Source organism: Mustela nigripes, chromosome 12 (assembly GCF_022355385.1).
Source record: "Mustela nigripes isolate SB6536 chromosome 12, MUSNIG.SB6536, whole genome shotgun sequence".
NCBI lineage: Eukaryota > Metazoa > Chordata > Mammalia > Carnivora > Mustelidae > Mustela > Mustela nigripes.
In genome coordinates this window covers 125,157,323-125,183,036 of record NC_081568.1, presented here as the reverse complement: position 1 = coordinate 125,183,036, position 25,714 = coordinate 125,157,323, and the positions used below count along the sequence as shown (strand labels likewise).

Here is a 25,714-nt window from a genome sequence, read left to right as displayed (position 1 = left end):
CTAGAATTTTTATTGACTGAAGTTAAAGTTTTAAAAATACATTAAATCACATATCTCTGCATTCTCTTGGTATATAGTCAACTATAGTTTTGCCACATAGTACACTTCTCAGTAATGTCATACCTATGGTTGGTAGTGCGTGACTGTGCAAAAAATAAATGGCAGGATGACACAGCATGCTTAGTAGATGTGGAACACATATTTGGACCCAAGATTTTTAGAATGTAATCAGTTACATGATTCACAGCATCCAAGAAATAATAATAAACCACTAACAGTCGGGACTTTCTTTCCCTTCCACCCTTGGTTTCTCATCCAGTTTCAAAGTGTCTGGAGTCATCACTGACATCTCCCTACTTCAGGTCACATATTTAATAATCAAGTCCCGTAGTCCACTGTCATGGATCCTTCAAGTCAATTTCTTCCTTTCTACTCTCGTTGCCACCACCATATTTCAGACTTGCATTACTACAATCTGTTCTGTCACAATGCAGCCTTCACGCTAATCAATCCTGAAAATGCCATCAGGTTAATCTTCATAAAATGCAATTCTGGACATGTCACTCACCTGCTCAAATATTTTCAACAGCTCCCCAATGCCTAGAGAATAAAGTCTATATTTAGCTTAGAATTCAAAGCATCCCCCGTATTATAATTATTGGTGGATATTTGGTTTCTTCTTAAGTGGTAGGACCATTTTTTACTTTTGTGCCTATAAATTAACAGGCAGAGAAATTTACATATAGAAGCATGTATTCATTCTTACAGATTCTATCATGGCTCACATATCTACCTTTCTTGACTATCTAACATTCAATTATCATAGGATTAAGCTCTCTTTTTTAAAGTTTCTTCTGGACTATAATATTCATTGCTTCAGAAATTTTTCTACCACAGCTTTACAGAATTAAGTATCAGAGGCAGTTTCTCTAAAGTAGCCATCGCTTTATTCTATATTGTTGATATGAGACAAAGAAGAAAAGATATTCGGTTACTTACCTATGGAGCATAAAGCCCTTGGAGTCAGAGATTGACTCTAATCTTTAGTCTTCCTCATCTTTCCATCTTTACTTCCTTCTCCAAATTTCTCAGTAATCTTGTATTAATCCAATAAATGTGTTTGCTAATTTCTGAATGCCCTACCACAGAGAATTTAGGTAAAAGAAAAAAAAAGGGGGCCAAGTGATATTTTTAAAGGCCATATTTGTCTGAACTAATTATTTTATTTTGCTGTGAGTTAGACTCTGTGGCTAGCATTAACAGTCCACTTATTCGGGAGTAGTTTATCAATGCTGCCTCTCTCTGCACAGAGAATGATTACAGGGGAATCTCCACATGGGTAATTTAGATGGGAGCTCACTTATCAGACCACTTCTGTTCAATTCAGAACTAAAAATACTTAGGGGGTCCCATAAATGTTAAAAACCACAAAGAATAATAATAACTAACCTCTTCTTAGTACATGTGTTCCTGAGTACACATACTTAAAATTTTCCCAATTATAATTCAAGAACATTTCAGTTCCCTTTATTCAGAACCATTATCAGGCTCTTCTGGAAATGTTTTATTCAGGTTGCACATCTCTCCTCTGCAGTCTCTGATTTAGGATTCAGCTCTCTGATAATGAGTGGAAATTGGGGTCTGAAAGAGAAAAAAACCATTTTCTTAAATAATGCTATAGGCATACATTGTCTTAATCTGGAAAAAAAATGAAACCCTAAAATATTTTTCTAAACTGCTAAAATGCCTGAGCTTTTGAAAACTGTTAAAATGCCTGAGCTTTGAAAACAGAGGGAAAAAAGCAAATTACAATACAATTAAACTGTATATTTTAAATATCCGTGATCACATCTGCAACATCACAATATAATCACATGAGTAACATGGAAAAATGGTCTGAAAGCAGTTTAGTGGTGTTCTCCAGGCAAATGTGCAACCTGACTAGACATGCATTGTGGGCATAAATAAAAAATAGAAAATATTTTTGTGTGTGTGTGGTGGTGACGGTAGCGGCTAATGTTGTGGCTGTCAATAATAAAGAAAAAGGCCGGATCTCAATAGGACATTTGAGCTCAACCCTTTCCCTGGACTGTAGTTTATTCTCCTGTTCATACCTGAGGACAGTTGGGGCAGTCTCTTAAGCCCTGTAATGAGATCTGAGCAAAAACCCTTTCAAAATAAATCAGCCCTGTTTTATCCCCAGCTCAGAGAGTTGGGGCAACTCATTGTGAGACTTCCCAATTTTTCACTGTGGTACAGGCTGTTTTGCTTCAGCTGTTTCATAAACTCGAATCTAACACATACCTACTTGGACATTCTTGGGAAAAACAGAAATAAAAACAGCCAGTCCTGGAGCATCTGAGTACTATAAGTTCAGAGGACTTGGAGGGTCCAGCTAAGGCAACAGGGACCTTTCGCTGAACGACTGCTTGCTAATGGCAGAGTTAAAGGACACGATGGACACAGAAGCAAAGTCAGACAAGTGAGGAAATGTGCTGACCCCACGATGACTTGCCCAGGAGATAAGGATGCATTTAGAACCACCTTCTTTTTAAATGACCACCATGACAAGAGCTGTTAAGTATTAAACAGGTGTGTGCTATCCGTGATTGCATTTGGATCTCCCAACTTAGTGGTGTCAGTAGAACTAATGACTGAGACAGATAAAGTGGCATACTTCCTGCATGGATTAAGATTCTGTATGAAAGCCAAAATAAAGTGCTGCACACCTGCCACATTTGAGAAAACATAGTCATAATTCCTAAGATGCTCATCTGAACTTTCTGGTCTTAAATTCTCAAACAGATCAGCTCAGAAAGATTTCAGATATTTGGAAGTTGAAGAAAATCACAAAAACTTCTGCAGGCATATATCAGTCCCAAATCTCTTACTCAGGAGAGCTTCAAAATTACATTTGCTCTGACTCCTGCATGTGTGATCTGATAAGATCACTGACATATATTAATTGCTGTAAAATGAAACATAACAATGACCCAGAGTTAATAAAACATTGGTTTAAAAATATCCCTCATTCTAATGCTGTATACTTGAGTTAAATTTAAGAATATACTCATAAACTCTTATTTTGCCGGTGAAATAAAAACTTGCTAAATACTCTGAAATTTCTCCTTAGAATTTTAAGCTACCTTCTAAATGTTATCTTTTTTTCTTTCTATAGGAGTAACACCATATTTGAACTTTTCTGACAACATCTTCTCAGCTTAGGAATTCAAAAAAATCATCTGCTCTATTCAAGTTATTTTGCTATGCATTATACAGTGTAAAGTGATAAATAACGTATTAGTCCATATCATCAAAAAACATATTCTATGAGTGAAAAATACATGTTTAGAAACATGTGGCTCAGTTGGCTAGGCGTCTGCCTCTGGCTCAGGTCATGATCCCAGGGATCAAGTTCTGCATTGGGCTCCCAGCTTAGTGTGGAGCCTATTTCTCCCTCTGATCCTCCCCCCTGCTCCTACTCTCTCTCTCTTTCTCAAATAAATAAAAATCTTTAAAGAAAAAACATAATATATATGTTAAATGCCATAAGAAGGATACAAAATAGAAAAATGAAAAAATTTTAAATTAAAATTATATTTCCAAAAATTAAAAGTTTATTATTAAGATACATTTTGGACATTTTAACAGAAATAAAAGGTAACTTTATTTTCTTAGAAAAAGTTTTTTCAGAAAAAGAAAATATTTGAAGTAATATTAAAATACACGGAATAAAGTTATCTTTGTAGATGAGTTAGAGACTCAGGTTGCCTATAACAAAGGGTACATGAAGAGAAAGTAGTTCATTACTATGCAAAGGACACTGAGAGTAAGATCACAAGCCTTTAGCCATACTATACACAAACAGTGAATCATGGAACACTACATCAAAAACTAATGATACAGTGTATGGTGACTAACATAACATAAAAAAAAATCAGTATGAAATGTGTTCCATTAGTTGTGGAGAATTATTAACATGATTTTTTCACTAATTCACTTTATTATTTTCTTTGGCAAGTAAAAGGTAACAATATAACATTAGAAAAAAATATTACATGATATCTAACCACAGTTAACCTTTCAGTGTGCACCATTTAAAAACACTTACAAACCTGAGACTATACTGAGCATCATGTTACCTGCTTTTTAAAGGACATGTTTAATATATAATAAAAGTCCTTGCATAGCACACTCTTCATATCTTTCTTTTAAATAACTGCATAAAAGTATATTTCTTGAATACATCCTAATTACATAACCATTTCTATATTTTTACACTTGACATTGCTTTCTTAAAAAGGGGGTTATTTATTGATTGATTGATTTAAAGAGAAAGAGAGAACATGAACAGGGGAGTAACAGAGAAAGAGCGGGGAATGTCAAGCAGACTCCTCACTGAGCACAGAGCCGGATATAGTGCTCCATCTCATCTCTCCAGGATCACGACCTAAGCTGAAATTAAGAGTCAGATGCTTAAAACTGACTGAGCCACCTAGCCACCCCACATTAAATTGCTTTTTATCATTACTACATACCAGTACAACAAAAATAAATATTTATTAAGTACCTACTATGTGTCAGACACTGTTCCAATAATTTTCATTAAACAGAATAAAACAGACTAATTCCATGCCCCCATGGAACTTAACGTTTTGGATATACAATAATATTTTTTTTTAAAGATTTTATTTATTTGACAGAGAGAGATCACAAGTAGGCAGAGAGGCAAGCAGAGAGAGAGAGAGAGAGAGAGAGAGATGAGGAAGCAGGCTCCCTGCCTAGCAGAGAGCCCGATGTGGGACTCGATCTTAGGACCCTGAGATCATGACCTGAGCCGAAGGCAGAGGCTTAACCCACTGAGCCACCCAGGCAGCCCACACAATAATATTCTTGTATATGCATCTGTATCATTGATTTATGTGTATCTTTACAATAAAGGCTGGATACAAACTTTCAATGTCAATAGAATTGAATGTTTTTAATGGTACCAATACATACCCCACAACTGGTATATGAGAGTCTATTTCATGAGATCATGACCTAAACTGAAACCAAGAATCTGTTGCATAACCAACTAAACCATCCAGGCACCCCTATAATGTATCTTTTTACATTGTTATTGATTTTCAGCATTTTCATTTTATTGGTTATTATTTTTTTTCAAAGATTTTATTTATTTATTTGACAGAGAGAGATCACAAGTAGGCAGAGAGAGAGGGAGAAGCAGACTCCTGGCCGAGCAGAGAGCCTGATGCGGGGCTCAATCCCAGGATCCTGGGATCATGACCTGAGCCGAAGGCAGAGGCTTAATCCACTGAGCCACTAAGTTGCCCCGGTTATTTTTTTGCATGTATGAAATGCCTACTTATCCCTTTAACGGAAAGATTTTCTTTTTTTTTTTCATTTTTATCTCCAATTTATTTGTGACATTTCATTATAAACTAAGAAAATTCTCTGTTAGATATGTATTTTTCAAACATGTCCTCAAACCGACATTATATATGATAGAAAAATATCTATTTTTAAAAAATTTTTGTGGTAAATTTTACTAAAGAGGTTTATGGTGATTTTGGCTTCTGGTATTTTTTTTTCTATTACTGAATATTTATTTAAAAATACAAATATGCTCTAAGCATACAAGAAAAACAGCTATACCTTTGATTCTAACTTATGATTAGTATTTTACAATATTTGAGAAATCCTCCTTTTTAAGGTTTGTGTTTCCATATTCTCCATATAATTATTGTCTACTCTGATAAACAAAGTCAATGAAGAATTGTTTTTCTTTTATATTTAATTTCTTTTCAGTATAACAGAATTCATTGTTTATGCGCCACACCCAGTGCTCCATGCAATATGGTGTTTTGTTTTTAAATGACTTACTAATGTCAATAGTTATACAATATACTTATTTTTCCTCAAATACTACAAAATATTTGTTACATTTAAGTCATCAACAACTTTACATTGTGTCATATAGGAGTCAAATTTGCTTTTCTCAGAGAGCTTCCTATCTCCATACCATTAATGGACCCATCCATCATGATCCTCAATGTTTGGTTCTCAAATAGTAAGTTCTCTATCCAAGCATTCTTTCTCTAAGATATAGAGTGCAAAATTTAAAAAAAAAAATGGGTAAAGCCATTTTTCCTCTACACTCTCCCAACACTTCAGTAAATCCTGTCCAGGATTAAGAAAGTAGCTGCCCATTCCTTACTGATAGAAGAGAATTCTGAAGCTTCTGAAGCTCCCTCCTAATTTATCTCTAAAAGCTGATGATTCCAAAAGCCAATATTTGCTTTTTTAAAAAAAATTCTAAACATTTTACTTTCTAATATCCATGTCTTATTTTGTTTTTTTTTAGTATGAATACATGGCCCAAATCTTTTAATGAACTATAACTAGGAAAAGGGACAGTAGCTGCTTACAGATAAGATTTCTATCTATAATTTAAGATTCATGCTATCTTAGGGTAAACCCTAAGACCTAACAAGCACTTCCATATACCTCTTCAACAGGGAGCTAGTACAGCTAAGTCCTGATCTTGAAGGAGCCATTAACCTTAATGGAAAATAAAAGAATTCCCAAGTGAGAAATGAAACTATTAAAACTAGAATGCGAAAATAGAGGCACAGGTAATTGCTTAACCATTTTCTTCTTTCCTTGTTATATCTAAATGATGAGGTCTTTTTCTTTTTCCCTCCCCCAAGGTTTAGGTATAAAGACTTTCAAGTCATATTTAAAATATAGCTGGCTTAGGAAGAGCTCAAACTTCTGTGCTTAAATACCTGAATCTAGTTCAGAAACCATAGTGCTGCAGAGGAATATATGTTACCTGGGAACTTTTCTAACTAAATGTACCCTCCTGCACACACACAACTCCTATACTAGAGATCTTCCTATGCCTCCCGTTTGCCTTCGAAATCATTACAAGGTAGCTGTAACTTCTAATGGAAGTGTATCAAATTTCTGGGATGTGTTGAGAATTATTTCTTTATTAACCATAAGAGATTTAGAAACACCTTTACATTAACAAAGAGTTTATCATGCAATCATTCAATAAACATTTGTTTGATCAACTACTACCTGCTTAAGGCCTAGCCTATAGGAATACAACAGTGTGAAGAAGAGGTATAGGATTAAATAACCCAGCAAGTTCCACATGGAGAGACACAGGATAGATGAAAAACAGAGAATTTTGGGACTACACAGCAAGAATATCAATTTCATCTTGGTCAGTCTGGGAAAGATGTCCAGTGAAATTGGTATCTATGTTGAAAACTAAATGACGAAATAAATTAGGAAGTGAGAGATTATATCACGTCTGGAGAAACTAAAGAAAAAAAAAAATCCAGAATGACGGGAGCGTAGAAGTCAAGTGAAAGAAAGGAAAGACACACAGAGATAAAAGATGAGGCTAAAGAAGCAAATAGGGTGATCATGAAGCACCGACGGAGACACATAAATTTGTTTGAATTCTACCAAAAGAGCACGGAAGAGCAAAGTGATTATTTTAAGCAGAAGAGCAACCCCAGTTTTTCCTCTGGAAAGAAAACTCTGACAGCAATGTGCGAAACACACGAGAGGAGGGCAAGTCTAAAGCCATGGAAATAAGTGAATTTGCAAAGGTGTTCACTTCTGAGAAAGAGTTCCAATAAGTATTAAACAACGAGAACTCTCTGGCTAACCATTGATTACTCAGCGAATTATCCAGTTAAAACACAGTGTCTTAATTGTTATACCTAATAATTGCACTGTTCATAATTTAAGTTGTTTACTATCTGAGGTTTAACACTCAGAGAATTGATTAAATTGGATAACTCCTCTCTCAGATGGAAGCAATAACCTTCAATGGAATGCTAACTACCTCTGAGAATTATGTTTAACTCAGACTTTCTTTGCCATAGGCAGAAGTAATTGATTTTAGGCTGGGTGAACTGGTTCTTAATACATAAGCCCACAGGGAGAATGTCATTTTAATAAGATGCTTCTATAAGCCACATCCTACTTAAAACAGAAGGTTTTCCCTTTGCCTTCATAAGGAAAAGCTAAAGGAGTCCTGTTTGCCCTTAAGTTCACAGTAAACAACTGTGAAGTAAAGTAACACTGAGTCGGCAATCTGCAAAGTATCTATTTGCCAACTCAGCTATCTCTGTTCTGTTTGGAGCTGAAGCTTTTCTAGGAAAATACATCTATGTTTAACATTCTTGAAAACCACTAATTAGTATACCTAAATCTGCTTATATTGGCTCTGCAGTAGTTGTTCCCTGATTTCCCAATCTATTGTTTTGTTCTGCTACTACCATAACACAACTAAAATAAGAGTATTCAAATAATTAGAAATTGGGGAGGGGAGATAATAAAACAAACAACTGCATCCCAAGAGATCAAGGGGAAAATGGAGAGTCTTCAAAAAATAGGAAATCACTGATTCATCGAGGCAGTCAGATTTTGATACTAATTCACAGATTTGACCCAATGCAAGTAAAAGCACTCAGGGCTGTTCAAGACTATTAACTGAGTTGTAGAAAAAACCATTTTTACATATACATTTCAATTCATATGTATATACCACCTGTTAAAACTTTTAATTCTTATATTTTCTAGCTCATAGAATACATTAATGTCATATATATGTTATATATATGTCATTACATATATATATATGAAATCAAGTTATGGTTGATATTATAATCCTTTAACAATAATTTTCACAAACTTTAATTCATCCCAACTTCTGGTGGTAACCTGGCTTATTTTATGTAATACATATTACATAGCATATTGAATTTACTTATGAATACACACATGTTCATATATTTAGACCTAAATTATCAATCTACTAATGTTAATATTATACAATCAAATTTATTGCCCATTGTTCTTATACCTAGTTTACCAAACTCTTATATCTAGTTTACCAAATATCCAAATTACCAAATAGTAATCTAGTTACTAGTTTATATCTAGTTTACCAAAATCCCACATATAGCCCATTTTTAGGCATTTACACAAAATTAAACATTTGTTTTTTAAAAATAATAGCTTTAAACATTTCAAGTTATACTGGTATTATACTCCTTTAACAACAATTTTCACAGCTTTAATTTATCACAAGCTGTTGCTGGTATCCTGACTTATTTTACATAATACACAGATCAATTTTTACAAATATTTTATTAGTTGTGCTGGCACACAAACATCATGGATATTAAGGTGCTGGGCTACAAGGACTTGGCTGCCATCCCCAAGGAAAAAATTATCTTGGACATAATTGCCTCCTCATGATCTACAAGTTCCACTGTCCCTATTCCTTCCTGGAACACATGGAACGGCTCGGAAGCCAAGATCTTGTTTTCACCAAATCCACGTCTCCCTCCCCCTTAGCATCCCCAGAAGTGTGGGTAAAGAGCAGGACCTCTGGAACCATCTCCCAGGCTTTAGCCCCAAGAATTACCGGGACCCCCCAGAATACCCTGGCCCATTTCCCATCATCATCCTACTCAGATTCCCACATGTATAAGCAGACACAGATCCATAAGCAGAGAGAATCTGTGGATAGCAGCTCTCAGCACAAGCCTTCTTCTGAGGATCTTGTCATCAAGTCATCCATGCTCCCTGCAGCCCAGCCCCGGACTCCAACTCCCCAAGATTGAAATTGATTATTGGTTATGCAGTTTGTCACTGGCCATTGTGGAGATAGAAAGAAAGAAGCAGAAGACATCACAGGAAGAGGTAGAGAAAGATGATAATGCCAGAAAAGAGATGGAGGGTCTTAGGAAGGGTCAAAGACAGGAACTCAGAAAGGCGACTCTCTAACTCGAGAAAGATAATCTTGAAGGAAGAAATGAAAAAGTCATTACCTACTTAAGGAAAACTCAGTTCCTATTGGATCAGACACCCTTTCAAACCTCCCCAAGACCTAGGACATCCAAGTGTTCTCTGACTATGGTGAGACCACCCTGAACTAGCTACAGTCCACAGACTTCAGCCCAGGAGGAGTGAGCCTGGAAGGCCAGGCCTGTAGATCTGTCACTATGAAATGCTGGTAGCAAACAATAAGAGGTGAACCAAGTTTCCTCTGGGTGGGGATCAGATGAGGTCTGAAATGTGTCTGTCAAGTGAAGACTTATCCAGGGTTCTTTCCCTATCTCCTGAAGAATTTGAAAAACTGTTCTGTGGAAGCAGAACAAATTCAAGAAAACGTAATCTCTCTTCTGATCGTCCCCACCATGACTCCATGACTTACCCTCATCCCCGCTGCCTCAGAGCTCTGGAGCTGGGGTCACTGATCCCAAGACATCCTTTTCCCATGGTGAGCAGGGTGTGAGAATCACCTGGAGGAGGGGGGGTGGGACAGAGGTAGATTTGGTTCCATTCCCCAAGTAGAGGGGCAGCCAAGACCTTTGCAGCCCTTGGGTTGTGAGACATGAATTTTCTTCCCCGTAATGAGGGGCGGGGGTCCTCTTCATCACCTCTCGCACTCACTGCACAAGGCAAACCCAGTCTGGACTCCAGGAGACACAAAGTTAATGTTTGTGTCCTCCCTCTGCACACACCCCCCACAAGAAGGTTTCCAGAAGAGACTGAGAAAAAAATGAACATGGCAGTTAGTAGTTGGACCTATCAGGTATGCTGACCAATGTGTAGGTGGAACTGTCCCTCGTAGGAGGAGGGTGAGTGTGAGACACAGCAAGGCAGACAGGGAAACCCCAGGACCCTGTGTGTCAAGATCTTCTCCTCATCTCACTTTTACAGCTAACCCTACACCTGGGCCTCCTGCTTCTCTGACTCTAGCAGGAGCAGGCTCCAGCTCTAGGAGATCTCTAGCACAGAGGCTGCCCTGATCTCTAGCTCACTCTGTCCTTTGCTTGACACCCCCAGGCATGGCGTCTTCTTGCTCTAGTACCGACTTCCTCAGAAGCCGTGGTTTAAATTGGAGATGTTGCCTATACAAAACCCTAGTTCACCATAAAGCATCTAGGCAAAGTCAACTAGAACTCTACATTTTAGAACGAACTCAGGTCCTGTGCAGAACCCTTTAGACTTCCTTGGATGGGAGTAAGGAGAGCAGGCTACAAAGACATTTCTTGTCAGTATCTTGGCTATCAAGTCCCACCTACACCCATGCATCCCCCAAAACATTCTCTAAAGAATGTAATGTACTGGGGTACTCGCCCCACTGCTTTCCTCACCTAACTCTCTGCCCTACCTAAATCACACTATCACACATACACACACAATATGAATGCTCTATTATTGCTAATATTTAAGTAAGAGTAAAACAAAACACAGTGAAAAAGAGTGGATTTCTGTGTGTGTATGTGTGTGTGTGTGTGTGTGTGTGTGTGTAGAGAGAGAGAATCCAAGTATAGATGATACTCAGATAAAGAACTATGAAGATAAATTCTTTCCTACCTTCAGACTTGAACTAAAATACCAATTCTTCCTAGGTTTTGACTCTGCTGGCCTTTGGACTAGAACTATACCATCAGGATCTCTAGCTTGCTGAATTGCCCTACAGATCTTGGGACTTACCAACCTCTGTAATCATTTAGGCCATTCCTTGATTCCTTATAATAAATCTCTTGATAGATAGATAATAATAGAGATATACAGACAGAGATACTGATGAAGATACACAAACTAAAATGTTGGAAAAGAATTTTTTATTGTATTGATGCCATTACACACACACACACACACACACATATTCCATTTCTCTGCAGTACCCTGAGTAATATACTGTTACATAAAGAGGACTGAAGATAACATTTACATCCTAACATGAGGACCAGGAGATCAACTCATGTTATTCGGTAATGAAAACAAAATGAAAAGAATAGTTATCTCCTAGAATGATATGATGACTTTGATGACACCTGCACATTTTTATAAATGCTTTCCTAAAAAAAAAAAAAAAATTATTATTTTGGGGCAGCCAAAAGTTCAGTCAGTTTCATTAATATTATAATTGTATTTAAAGTTTTCTCCTCACCAATGACTTACTTTCATGTGCTTCTAATCGTGAAAGTGCACTTTAATAGAGCTATAGAGTATAGTGTTAAAGAGATGGCACATTTACCATTGTGCAGTAACATGAAATCAATGGCAGCTAGTCAGACGGGCTTTTTCAATTTCCATCACACATGGTATGCGGCCCTTGGTTCAGTGGATAATCCAATTGTAAACAGTGACTCACTGTTAACAACTCTAGGAAATAGGATTAGCAATTTCTAATTTCAAAGTAAACTTATTTCATTTTTGTCCTGCAAATAAAAACAATGTGTTCAGAGATTAAGCTTTTCAGCTTTTAGACCTCCCCAGAAACAAAAATGCTGGAAACAAACTTTTATTATACTAATGCCATTAATGGATAAGTATATGAGTATATGTTCCTAATAGCTTTTTAATAGTTTGGTACTACTACTACTGCTACTACTAGATTGAATTTCAAATAGAGGAAACTTAACATTTTAATTGAAAGAAAATTTAATTAAATCTCTGGAAATTAAAATCTTTGGCATATCCTCTACTCAATGTAATCAGGAAAAAAATAAAATTTCATGTATTGTTACAAAGGTGTTTCCACATCAAAACTTTTAGATGAGGTTTTGGGAAATTGGTTTGTCTTGGAACACAGTTAAACTGAATCAATGATCTAGTAATTTCTGTAAATTATTTATGGTACCATTCTAAAACTTACTTTACTCTACTTACCTGGGAATCCCTTTAGTGGAATATTGCCTTCATCGAAAACTATCCCTCCATACTGAGTTACAGACTCTTCTCAACTCCCTATTCCAAAGAACAGAGGATGGTGTCTTTTACTCTCCTTTCAGAACACAAAATTCTCACTGTGTTGGGCCAATGGGTCTCTGTCAATAATACTCATGTCTGGCTTTTTTTAAAATGCCCACACTTGAACCCTGTATTCAGGGATTTCTCTAATTAGTCTGGGCTGGAATACTGCTAATCTGTGTTTTTTAAGTTCTCCAGATATTTATATAGCATACTGCCATAGTGAGAAACAATGGCCTAGATTAACCAAGGAAGGGTTATACCAAAAGGAAGCCTGAGGCTATGTAACTGGGATTTAGAACGACAGTATTTATGGTCCAAGTTTGTAGCAAGAAAACTGTACTGAATCCAAAGGGCAAATAAGATCAATCAAGAGGCAGAATAAAGTTAGTGGACAGGAAAGTCAATATTGCAAACTGAAGGAGTTTTGTGGAACAATTTTTATGACTTGTGACCATTGGCAGAAAGCAGATTCAGAAGTTAACTTGAATAAGCCATCCCAGCCTGAAAAAAAACTAAGAATAAATATCTCCCTAGCTCCTTCTGCAGGAAACTTGACTACCTGTCCAGACAAAGAAATTCTCCTGACATTGCAAGGTACAGTTTTTTTTTTTTTCATTGAATTCATTAATCATCAACAAACTTGTTCACATCATTCTGATATGAGTACATGCTGTCTAACATGAGATTGGAGAAGGTTTTTGTCATTTATAAGTTTATAGTAGAGAGCAGTTAAAAATCAGAGCTCCAGGTCCATGACGGATCAAGCCCACTTACCTTTAAAAATCTCACTCACCTTCCAAATTTGTTAAGTATTTTTATAGAAATCACTAGACTCTGGAAGTTTCTAGAGTTAATTCATTTATCAGTCTTTCATTTTGTATTAGCTATATCTCATAGGCCCTATTCAAGAAAGATGCTAGGCACTCAGGAAATGATAGAACTCCTATCCTCAAAGATCTCACTTTCTCATAAACTAAATAGAAAGTTATCAAACTATTAAAAAATACATTAGTGATATGCTGGCAGATAAGAACAGGCATGAGAAGGGCAGCACAAAAGAATTCAATAGGTATGGTTGGGAGTGGATTGCTGAGGACCATCAAAATGCTTTTGAGAGATAATATTTATAGTGATTCCTGAAGCAAAGAAAGGAAGCATTAAAGGACTGTCGTGAAGAGCCACAGGTAAAAAAAAAAAAAAAAAAAAAAGCATGTATTAGGGTGTGGTCCAAAAAGGGGCTACATGGAAGGAAATACATGGGAAAGACTGAATAAGATAAATCCATGTTTGTTGGTTTGTTACACCCAAGATTGTTTAAATTCTATCTTAAAGGTAAAAAAGAACAACTGAAGATTCCACACAAGAGTTTGAACAATTAGGCCTTTAAAAATTAATTAAATTAAATTAAAATTAAATTATTTAAATTAAATTTAAATTAATTTTAAAAAAGCTAAGTGAGAGACAAAAGCATTAATTATAAAACTACTGAAATAATACAGTTGATATTTATGCTAAACAAAGCTAACGTAGCTAAGATAGAGTTTGAGTACAGAGCAAACAGAATTTATTAAAGAGGTATTTAGAAATCAACAGGACTTAGGAAACAATAGGAATGAGGAGGGTAGGAATAATAAAAAAAATTACTTCTAATTTTTAGCTTATGAAATCAGATGATAATGAAGTTCCATTTACTAAGAAGGATAAAATGAAACCGTTGATTTAGGGCAGAGAAATCATGCGTTCAGTCTTATACAAGTTGAATTTGAGGTGCCACTGGCCAGTTAAGAGGAGCAAACATAGAACTAATGGAGATTGGCTAAGATGCACAGCAGCAAGTTTGTGTTTGAGTCCGGCATGGTGAGTCATCAATCTATATTTCTTTGTTATCATCATGGATCTTCTCAGAAACCTGATTCCCAAGATTTTCCTTCCTGAGGAGACCAAAGAAGCAGCTGATGGTAATTAGTGAGGTCACAGAAAATGTAGCAGAATCTGCCCTTTGTCACTCAGCATATTTTTTGCGAAGGTAATGGGCTTCAGATGAAACCATGGGAAACACAGAAATAGGGAATGCGGTAGAGGATACATCTCCAAGAAGGATGCCAAGGCTGTTCAAAAAGTAGAAAGAAAACAAAGAGGCCAAGAGAAGAAAGCATTTTAAAGGGAAGGAAATGAAAAAGTCAACTCTACTATCAAATACCACTCAGAAATCAATTATGTAAGAACCATACAGTTTTACAATTAGAAGTTTTGGGAAATATCGGCAAGAGAAGTTCAGTAATTTCCAAGGATAGGACTCTAATCACATATGTATAAGTGGCATGAGTAAGAGATGAGGGGCATTCTTTCAATAAACTTGGTTGTTAATGGACAGAATTATATGGTGGGAAAGTTAGAAAAATATACAAGATTGAAGTGATTTCTGGGCTTATTAACTGTTTTAGGTTGCAGGAATGGAGATTTATTGAAAGAAGTAGTTACAGGAATTTTGCAGTTATAAGATTGTAAGATTCAGCTATGATATTTGATGAACTGATGTCCCTGAGGAAAAGGGCATGATGGTACCCATAGCAAAGTAGGGGATTTTTTTTTTTTTTTTTAACAGAAAGAATGTCTGCTTCCTCTGAGAAAACAGGGAAAAGGTTAGAGTGGATAGTGATATGTTGAAAAACTAGAAGAGTCCTCCTAGTCTGGTCTGTTTTCTCTATGAATTCCAAGGCAGAGTTGACTTCTGTGAGTCAAAGGACAGGAGGAGTAGGCTAGGGATTTGGGGAAGAGTTATGGAAGCCTAGAATAAAAATGCATAGAAGAGAGACTGATGAAAAGCTTAAAGGATTTCTGGGAAGATTTAAGTACCCAACTGAAGCTAGAAACCATAAATCTGTTCTGTCCCATCTTTCCATAGTTACTTGATTTCCTTTAGCAGTGCTTAGTTGCCTGAACACAGTTGAACGGATAATCCAGGCTGACAACAAGCCTTCAGCATGCAGGTTTTGAGAAAGATAGGGAGACAAAGCTGTTGAGGTTATGGGAGAAAAGGAGGTTCATGGTTTCAAGACGAAATGCAGAAGAAAATGAGGCTAGGGTACGGAGATAGAAAATTGAAAAATCAAGGATCTAAAAGTTACCTTTAAGTTAATGTATGGGTACAGTGGAAAAAAGGAGCTGAAGGTTGGAAAGGCATATTCAGTAAGTAGACTGTTGCAGCTTACTATTGCATAATACAGCTATTATTTTATTTTGTACCATTATCTTCCACAACCATTCCTGGTACTCAATAAATGTTTGTCAAATTAAACTTATTCTGGGATATATGGAAAAGATTTTTTTTTAATTGAGAGATAAACCACATAGTACTCTACATTGTAATACTTTCTTCACACAGAGTATGAAGGTCTTATATTCAAGCTAGCAAACCACTTGAAAGCAAAAGTGAACACTAAGCCTCCAATTTCATCCTAAAACTCAGAGGATCTGATTCAAATACCATATTTTGGCCAGTAAGATTTAATTTTAAAACTAGATGAGTCATCCTATTCATGAGATATTTTAAGTAAAGATTGCACTACATGAAGAGACACCCTTGCTAAACCTAAAACTAATACGGAGGAAACACGGCAATTATACACAATCTTTGATGATGGTTTTTCCACAGAAAAGTAGATTAGTTACCAGAATTTGACTTCACTCAGCTGAAGAAATGGATCCTAGGGATGCATATGTTGACAATCGTTAGTAACAGTATCTACCTTTCTCATTTTAGAGGGGAAAAAAGTCCTTAGAGATCACTTAATCCAAGCACTTCATTATGCAGCATGAAGAGTAAGTCCTGAAAAAGGTTAAGAGATGTCATACAAGGTCATACAGAAAATAAGCAGCTGCAGTGTAACCAGGACCAAATGCTTCCACTACAGTGAAAACTGCTGGAATATTAAAGAAGCTCTCTGGCTTATTTATGTAAGTATGTATATCAGTGAAATTGAGTAAAATGGCCATGATTTCAATAGAAGCAATTGCTTTCCATCTACCCTTTATGAGAACAGCTTGGGCTAAACTCTGGCTTATGCAGTCTCTTTGTTGCAAATGAGCAAAAGAAAGTTTCAAATAGGTGATCACATGCACATACACACACACACACACACACACACACAGAAAGAGAGAAACAGAATAAAAAAGAAAATCTATGAAAACAATTCACAAAGTTTCTCTCCCTGGATAATTAGAAATAGGCTATATTTGCTTACTTTTTTTTTTTTTTTTTTGTAATCCCTGATGTGTTTGACTAAAATGGTAATTAGCTATATTTTCCATTTTGGTTGAAACATATTGTATATCATGTGTAGTGTAGCTCTGGTCTCAAGAGGGAAATGGATAATCAGGAGAATATTTTTCAATGTCTCCTCTCTGTAAAGATTTACTGAGTTGTCTCTAATGTACACTGACAGCTTCTGCATTAAAATTAGAGGGAAGTAGACATCGATATTGTCAAGCTTAAAAAAAAAACCTCTCCCCTTTCATTTTCATTCTACTAAAATAAATCAAGTCCATATCTTTTAATATTTTATTAGAATTGTTCATTTCTGAAGGTCAAGAGCAAAAGGACTTCTCAAAGTTAAAAAAAGATTCAAAAAAGGTGGCAGTTTTCTGGACCAGAAGCCTAACAGCTATATTAATTTCCTTGTTCAAAGTTATTGGTGTTATTTAACTACGTAACTTAACTTCAGTGTGAGCTATATTAATTTGTGAACAAAAGAAACCCATTCTTAATAAACATAATAAAAATAAACTTATTAGAAGAATATCAGGCCATTACAAGTGGATGGAATTGAGGATAACCAAGATTAGAATTAGAATCAGAATTAGAATCAGGCAAAAACGCAGACTACAGCTGTTTTTCTGTAAGAAACAAACAAACAAACAAACTGCTGGAATGAATAAATTCTAGCTGTTTCTTCCACCCTGTTTCATTCTACTCAAGACTTAAAATCCTAGAAGAGAGATTCTATTTGGCTAAACTTGGGTTTCACATGTACCCCTCGAGTATATATGAGTATTGAGATGTGGAGGAACTTCTAGCTGAACTCAACAGGCCAAAAAAACAGTACAATATGGTTAACAACACTTTCCAGACCACATACAATGGGAAAGAGATAATTTTTCAAAAGAAAATCAGGATATTACTAAGAAATGAGAACTCATGCTGGGTAGTAAACATTTTAAAGACTTACCCACCTCAAGACAAAAATATTAGCATTGATTTTGAAGGAAATAATGATGATAATAACAATAATAATGGCTACCCCTTAATGAAAATATGCCTGTTAACATATAAGAAAGTACATACATTATTCAAAGATCCCCAAATCAAGACAGCAGAGGATACACTGGAAATCTGGGACAAGTGCCCTCCTCAAGTGATAGTGTATATAAATATCTTTGCTTACCAGCAACAGTCTAAATGCCTGAGGTGACCAACAATTTATTATTTCTTTCTAGAGCTACAGATCAGGCTTCACATTTATAAGTCACTGTATATCTAACATAGAGATAGCAGTTAGTCCAGCCCAAAGGAAAAGAAGTGGAATCACCTCAGAAATGATTTAATCCATGCTTCAAACTAGCATATCTATCCTGAAAATCATTCCTGACTGCATGAACACCTGAGAGAAATTTACATTTGATAGTTCTGATCTGACCACCACAAACATTAAACCTTAATAACATGTAATGTTATAGATGTTTCACATATCTGCAATTCATAAGCATTATCTGCTTTGAGCAAAAATAAGTTACCAAAAGTACATTCAAATGGTTTCAATTTAATGTGATAACTAATAAAATAATGCTGAACACTGATCAGAATTCTAAATTCCACCTCAGTGGTCCTGACTTTTCTATTTCCCGAGTTAATAATTATTGTAACACAGATACATCTTACACAATATGACCATTTGTATATTGTGTGTTGCTCAAGAAATACATTGTAAATAGTGAAAATTAATAAGCAAGTTGGAATAATTCCAAAAATTTTAAAATAATTTTATGAACCAAAATGATACCTTAGGACAATTTCTAAAGGATGTGTTACATAGAGTTATGAGATGTGTGTCTTAGAAGGTGATTAAGAAACATTTTAGTCTAAATTATTTATTTCATGAGATTACTAATGCTCTAATAGCACATATTACATAATTAAAACCAAATACAATTCAATACAGAACATAGGACTAAGGATGGATACTATCCTACATGCTTCTGATTATAAGCAATATATGGTTTAAAAAAAATGGTAAGAAAGCCAATACGCTGGCCTACCTTTGACATTTATTTTTGTGTCCAGAAAAAAAAGTGGTCATCGTAAACATTAACTCTCGCCCTTTTTTCCAGAGTCACTAATTCTCAAATTTCTAATGGAAAATGTACCCCTGTATATTGGCTGTCAAATAACTCTATTGACAGTCCTCTTTTTTCTTCCTCAGTATTATCATAGGTATTCATGGAAAGCAAATAAGCATCTTAGAACTGGATTATATCAGATAATTTCCCAAAGAAATATGGCAAATTCTCACAAGTTGGAATTGCAGGGAGAAGGAGAGGTTTTTATAAAGTATTATCTTAAAAATAGATATATTTATATAAAGCATATATGTCTATTTTGCCAGCAAAACATGCACACACAGAATCAGACTTTAAGAGTTAGCTAAAACTGTACAGATAAACTAGACTGTTGTCTCATAACTGCAGTAAGTTATTTTGATAGGGCACATTAATTTTTTAAAAGGCATATTATTTATGCATCAACAAAAGTATAACTAGAACATCAAATGCCTTATTTCATTGATATTTGCATTAAGAAGAAGCTAAAGGTCTGTTGTTTGGTTAGAGTTTGGTTTGGTTCTTCTCTTTGTTTTGGTTGTTTTTATTTTCGTTTTTGTTTTTCTCAAAAGGCTATTTTAGAATATCAACAGTTGGGGGATATAGGTAAAGGTAAATGTGTATTCACCACACAACTCTTGGAATTTTTCTATGTACTAGAAAACTGTTATAATATTAGTTATTTCATGCCTCTATGCACTTTGCATACATTGACCTTCCCTATCTACTCGACGGATCTAACTCCAATCATCTTTAAACTAATATCATTTCCTCAGTCAGGTGACCTGCCCATGCAGAGCTAGGCACCCTCCCATCTGTAAGCTCACTATATGCTGCACCCAGACAATAATATTTATTGTATTCTTTAATATCTATTTGTTGTCAAGGCCATCTCTTCCACTTCCAAGGGACATGCAGACATGCAGTAAAATCACATGGAGAAAATCACATGGAGAAAACTCTCCACTCAGACTTGGTGAGGAATAAGAATCCACATTTTTTTTTTTAAGATTTTATTTATTTATTTATGCGACACAGAGAGAGAGAGAGAGATCGATCACAAGTAGGCAGAGAGGCGGGGGAGGGGGAAGCAGGACCCCTGCTGAGCATGACCTGAGCCACCAGGTGCCCCAAGAATCCACATTTTTTAAAAATCTTCCACCGAGTCTAATGTTCATCCATAGTGAAGAGTAACTACACTAACCCGCAAACTTCACTGTTAAAGATTTTTTTTTTTACTTATTTATTTATAAGTTGTTGATTGAAACACAGCACGTGGTAGGCACAGAGCGATGTTTAGGGAAGCCTGTAACACAGGATTTGATTTGCTATTTAGCAAATCAGTAATAATGATGCAGACAGCAATATATGGAGAAGAACAGATTAAGCTGGAAGCAGGCCTGCACAGACCTGATCTTTAAATGAGGTTTGCCTGAAAAGACAAGAAGAGGAGGAGGATCATCAGCTCCAGCAACACAAACTGCCTCATGCATTCAGGCATAAATCTGTAATATTAAAGAAAAAATACTTCCTGCTGTGGCGATCAGAGCTCCTGGTTAACCGGTCCCTGTAAGAGCAAAAGCTTCTAATGCTCCAAAATAACAGCAAACTTTCTATTAACAAAGAACTCAGTTGCATTTAAATATTTTCAGGTGGTTGTGAGAATACTTCCATGCAACTTTATTACAGGTCATCCATTTTTTTTTTTTTTAATGGGGTCCCATGTCTCTTTCCTTGGCAAAACTATATAATTCTCTTTAAAATAGTTTCCTCAAACTGAGCATTCTGAAAACTATAAAGAGATGCCTTATTACACATAATTTAGATAAATATATCAGGCATGTAGGAAGCTTTTGGTTTACTGAGGAATGAGTCACTACCTGAACTAAAATGTTAGAAAAGTGTTCTTGCATCACAGAAAGGCCATTCCTGATGGATGAAGCATGGGTAAGGGCCTCAGCATCACTGTCTCCTGCAGAACTTTTCCCTCCCTTTCAGCTCCCAATACTTATACATGAAATTATACTTTCTCCCCTAATATGCCCTTCCTTTTATGGGTAAGAGGTTGTGAGATTTCATCAGATCATGGAAACTTGAGTTCAGAGTTAATTTCAATAAATAATAAAAATAACATTATTAATTCATTAGTGAGAAATTAGTGTTGTAAAGTCACAGACATTGTCGTCATCATCTCTGTATTCTCAATTTCTTGAAGAAGATGTGGTAGACAACAGGCACGTGACAAACATTTGTTGAATAAATCAATGAATTAGTGATAGCAGATCTACTCTTCCATACAGTAAACGGAGTGAGGCAAAGCAAATGTAAGTTGGTGTTCCTGTGCTGTAAAATACATTTCTTTTTACATTCAAAACCTAGACTTAAGAGAACCCAGAGTAGCATATCTTTAAGCTCAAAAGTTGCAGTCAACCACAGTGTGAAGATCTGGGACTATCAGCTTACGCTCTTCCTATCCTTCTAAAGCTTGGATTGAAGTGCCCTTGAAAGTCATCCAGAGTAGACTGAAAGAAGAGGCAGAGGAATGTGAAATTTCTATCCAGTCAATCGTAATAGGGAAAATCACAAGACCATCCAGAAAGGGAAACAGTACATTTTAGCAGGTAGAAGAAAATGTATTCTCTTCTACTATTGATTAAGTTTATAAAATTTGGGATGCACTTTTCTACCATCAAAGACCCAGAAACCTGAAAATTTGTTTCCCAAATTATTCATAATGTAAAAAAAACCTAATGATGGATATCATAGAACCGATAATCTGGTGCTTTTTAAATTTTTGCTGCATACAAGATTATTAACCGTGACTAGCATGTCATACAGAGAGGTCTCGATGCCTTTAATGTTGCTATTAATAGCCAGGGAAATTCAAAGCCTCTTACTTATTCTCTCATTGTTTGCACCTGATGTCAACTTAGACAGAATGATTTGTTTAAAATATGTAATTCGGAAGGCGTCTCAAGAAGTAATGTGGAATGTATAAACCGGGCCTGCCTAATTTCAAGTGAAATACAAGAGAGAAATGCATATTAATGGAAAATGACTATATATCAAAAGCTATTTCATTTTCTAGGGTAGTATAAAAGCCAAACCTGTTTGAAACCATAATTCAGCTGTCATAATCTCTTAGATATACCACTGACCTTCCTTGGAAGTTTCTGTCACATAGAAGCGAATGGATCAGGAGGAGCAACACTAAATCACATGGCATTACTGAGAGCCAGGTACCTGAAAGTAATTTAGCTCACTTGAGCAAGTCCTTTAACCACAAGTCACACTTTCCTAGATAGAGATTCCTTGTGCTGTACATGCACATACACTGACATAAAACACATTCACTGTGTATACTACACAAAGAGATTCATTGTGCATTCCATGCCTGTGCTTACAGATTTTTTCAATCAATATTGAACTCCAGTGCTCCAGTGTTTTCAAGAAACAGATGAAAGATTTTGTGTTGTAATTCCTGAAGCCACTTGTCTGATTAGCTTAAGGATGTATATTTTCTCTGGGTATTTTACATTTATTATGAATAAACAGCCAGTACCTAACATGCTTGCTTGGCTCTCTACCTCTCCAAAATGAATCATTTTATTAAAACTGTGACATTAAATGTTAAGCCTGAGGTAGGAAACAGGCTTAAATCTAAAATCATGTTATTCACCAATGCCAGGGATGGGTGTTAGGGATTAAAAAAAAAAAATTGGAAGAAGGGTTAAAGAACAATCTGCCTTTGGAATTTATGGTGACTGGAAGGAAATAGATTATTTTTATTTGACTCCATGTGCAATTTGTTACTGGATTTTCAATGAAGAGCTGGAGCTGTTTCTATGGACAATAATTATTTTATCATTGTCTCCTCCCCCAAAGACAGAAGAGTAAATTGTTACTATAAAAGCTTTTTAACTACCTCAGAATTGTTTATGATTGTGGATGAAGGAGGGTAAGTGTGGAATATAGAGACCTCTGCTTAGAGCTTCAAATAAGTATCTAGGAACTGTCCTGCAAATGGGTAGATCCATCCATGTTTCAACCTCAAACCACTCCCTTAATGGGATGCTGATCTCCAAGGGTCAGTTTGTTTTTTCAAGATAAGGAGAAAACTATTCATTGCACAGTTGAGGAATAACTGATTCCCAAAGGGCTTATTCTATCCACAGGGGCAAAAACACATTTTAAGAATCATTTCTATTATCAAATACAAACACTAAGAATATAAAGTCTTAAGTTCCATTTAAAGTTCTACTAATAAATTTCTAGGTAAAGTATGCTGCGCCTCAAACTTCTACCTGTAAGACTTCCAGGTTAGGGAATTAAAAGCTAAAAACAAACATCCTCCATACAGCAAATACAGAGCTACTACCAAAAAAAAAAAAAAAAAAACAAACAAACAAAACAAAACAAAAAAAAAACATGTATTATAGCATGTATAATTAACAAATGAATGACCAAGAAATATGTGTTTAAGCCCATTTATATGAAGTGCTGTGACATATGATGAATAGTATTTAAAAAAAAAAATAACACACAGGCCCTGACTTCACAAATGTTACAATTTATATGGCAAAGCCAAGTTTTTGATATTTTCATTCATGTTTCTAGAATCATTTATAGACTGATTGCAAACAATTTAATAACAACCAATAGCCATTTCTCACACTGGGAGAACAGAAGCTACTACAAGAGCTGAGATGACTTTTAAGGAATCTCAAAATAATTTGGCATAATTTCTTGAAAAAGAAAATACTAGGCAGATAGTTCCCTTTTTCACATCTGCAACCCTCAAGTTCTTTTAAGCTCTTACAAAGAAACACTATCAGTTAAGTAGAATCTTTAAGGAAACTAATACTCTAATTATCACATAAAACCTAGAAATATTTCTTCTTATTATAAAGTCAGTCAATTTATCCACCACCTCATGAATCTGTCTTGAGTCTCCTAAGACTCCTATGGTGTACCTTGTTGCCTGGGATGAAAATAACATACTAGTGATGCCTGGCCCTCATCAGTTCCTCAGCCCCATAACATTTCCAGCCACTTTTATGAACATCAACACTTTCCAATCTGAGGACTCCTCTCACATCTACTCTAAAAAGTAAAGCAAAAAAAAAAAAAAAAATTAAGTAACCTCCAAAATAACTACTACAGAGAGCCACCACTAAGCTCTACCTTCTAGAACTGATTGATGAAATTTGGCTCTGTTTCTGACTAGTGGGAAGAATTCAGACTTCCTTGTTATTACAAACAGAGGCCAATTGGAGGCTAACTCCATCTAAAAAGAGAAAAGGAAAAGAAAAAGCAAGTATCTGTCTGATATCTTAAACTTTTTCTCCTGAGAAAAATCACTTAGGTGCAGGTCATTTTAAAAATGTAAAAAAGATGGGACGCCTGGGTGGCTCAGTTGGTTGGACGACTGCCTTCGGCTCAGGTCATGATCCTGGAGTCCCGGGATCGAGTCCCGCATCGGACTCCCAGCTCCATGGGGAGTCTGCTTCTCTCTCTGACCTTCTCCTCGTTCATGCTCTCTCTCACTGTCTCTCTCTCAAGTAAATAAATAAAATCTTAAAAAAAAAAAAATAAAAATAAAAATGTAAAAAAGAATAATTAGAAGAAAGAAAATGGGAAGTTCTAGGAAAATACTTGTGTGAATATAACATTTTTCAAGAACACTTAAATAAGACTGGAAAGAGTGCAAGATAAGTAGCCTTTGCTTCTGGCAATTTCTTAGTTGTCAATCACAAAATCCTAAAAGGTCCCCATGTATCTAAGTAACTTAAGCCATGAGATAGAGCATGACATGTAAGATATAACATGAAACATAAAAATCAATACATCTCAATGAAGAGATTATATTCCTGGTGAAGAAAATATTGAGAGTGAAGTGTGGGAAAGCTGCCTTCAAAAAGGAGTCTTCCATGGTCTTGATGAAGAAATGAAATTTCTATCATGAACAAAAGTAGCTGTGAAGTAGAATAGCTACTGAGAGGATATTTTCTTTAACCAAGAGCTGAATCACAGGATAGACATCTCATTCACTCTTACTATTTAAAAGGCTATCCATAATTTGAGACCCATACGAAGTTCTATTTCTATATCAATTCATCATCTGAGCTTTATACAATATCTCTAATGTCTCCTGGATATCCCCAAAAGAAGGCCAAATGGCAACTCACACACAGAAGGTCTAAATACTGAACATTATTTATCTGACTATTGGCCCATTCTTACTCACTTGGACAGCCAATCAGTCGCTCAACCATGTATCCAATATTAATTCAGTAGCCACCATGTGCTTGGCATTGTTCTAGAAGTCAGGGATATAATAGAGAACTAAACTTTCACAAATGTCTTTCCACAAGGAGTTTACATTGGGGTGGCAATGTACAAACTCAGAAAAAAATAAAATATCCTAAGTTCTAAAAACAAATGAAGCAGGAAATGGGGAGGGACTTTAGATTGGCGGGCTGCTTCATAGAATGTGATCTTCCTCTAATGATTTTGTCTCCGAGAATGTCAC

General features: G+C 35.7%; 1 long non-coding RNA gene across 2 annotated transcripts in view; it reads right to left on the bottom strand.

Moving 5' to 3' along the window:
• Window positions 1–1,454: 1,454 nt before the first annotated feature.
• LOC132028829 (uncharacterized) overlaps window positions 1,455–25,714 on the bottom strand; it is a 290,655-nt gene continuing 266,395 nt past the window's right edge. The window contains exon 4 of one of the 2 annotated variants that reach the window (XR_009407561.1): window positions 1,455–1,641. This is a non-coding gene — a long non-coding RNA (uncharacterized LOC132028829). Of the gene's footprint in view, window positions 1,642–20,285; window positions 20,615–25,714 lie in introns of those variants that run through there. The other variant, XR_009407560.1, reaches the window with a different exon arrangement.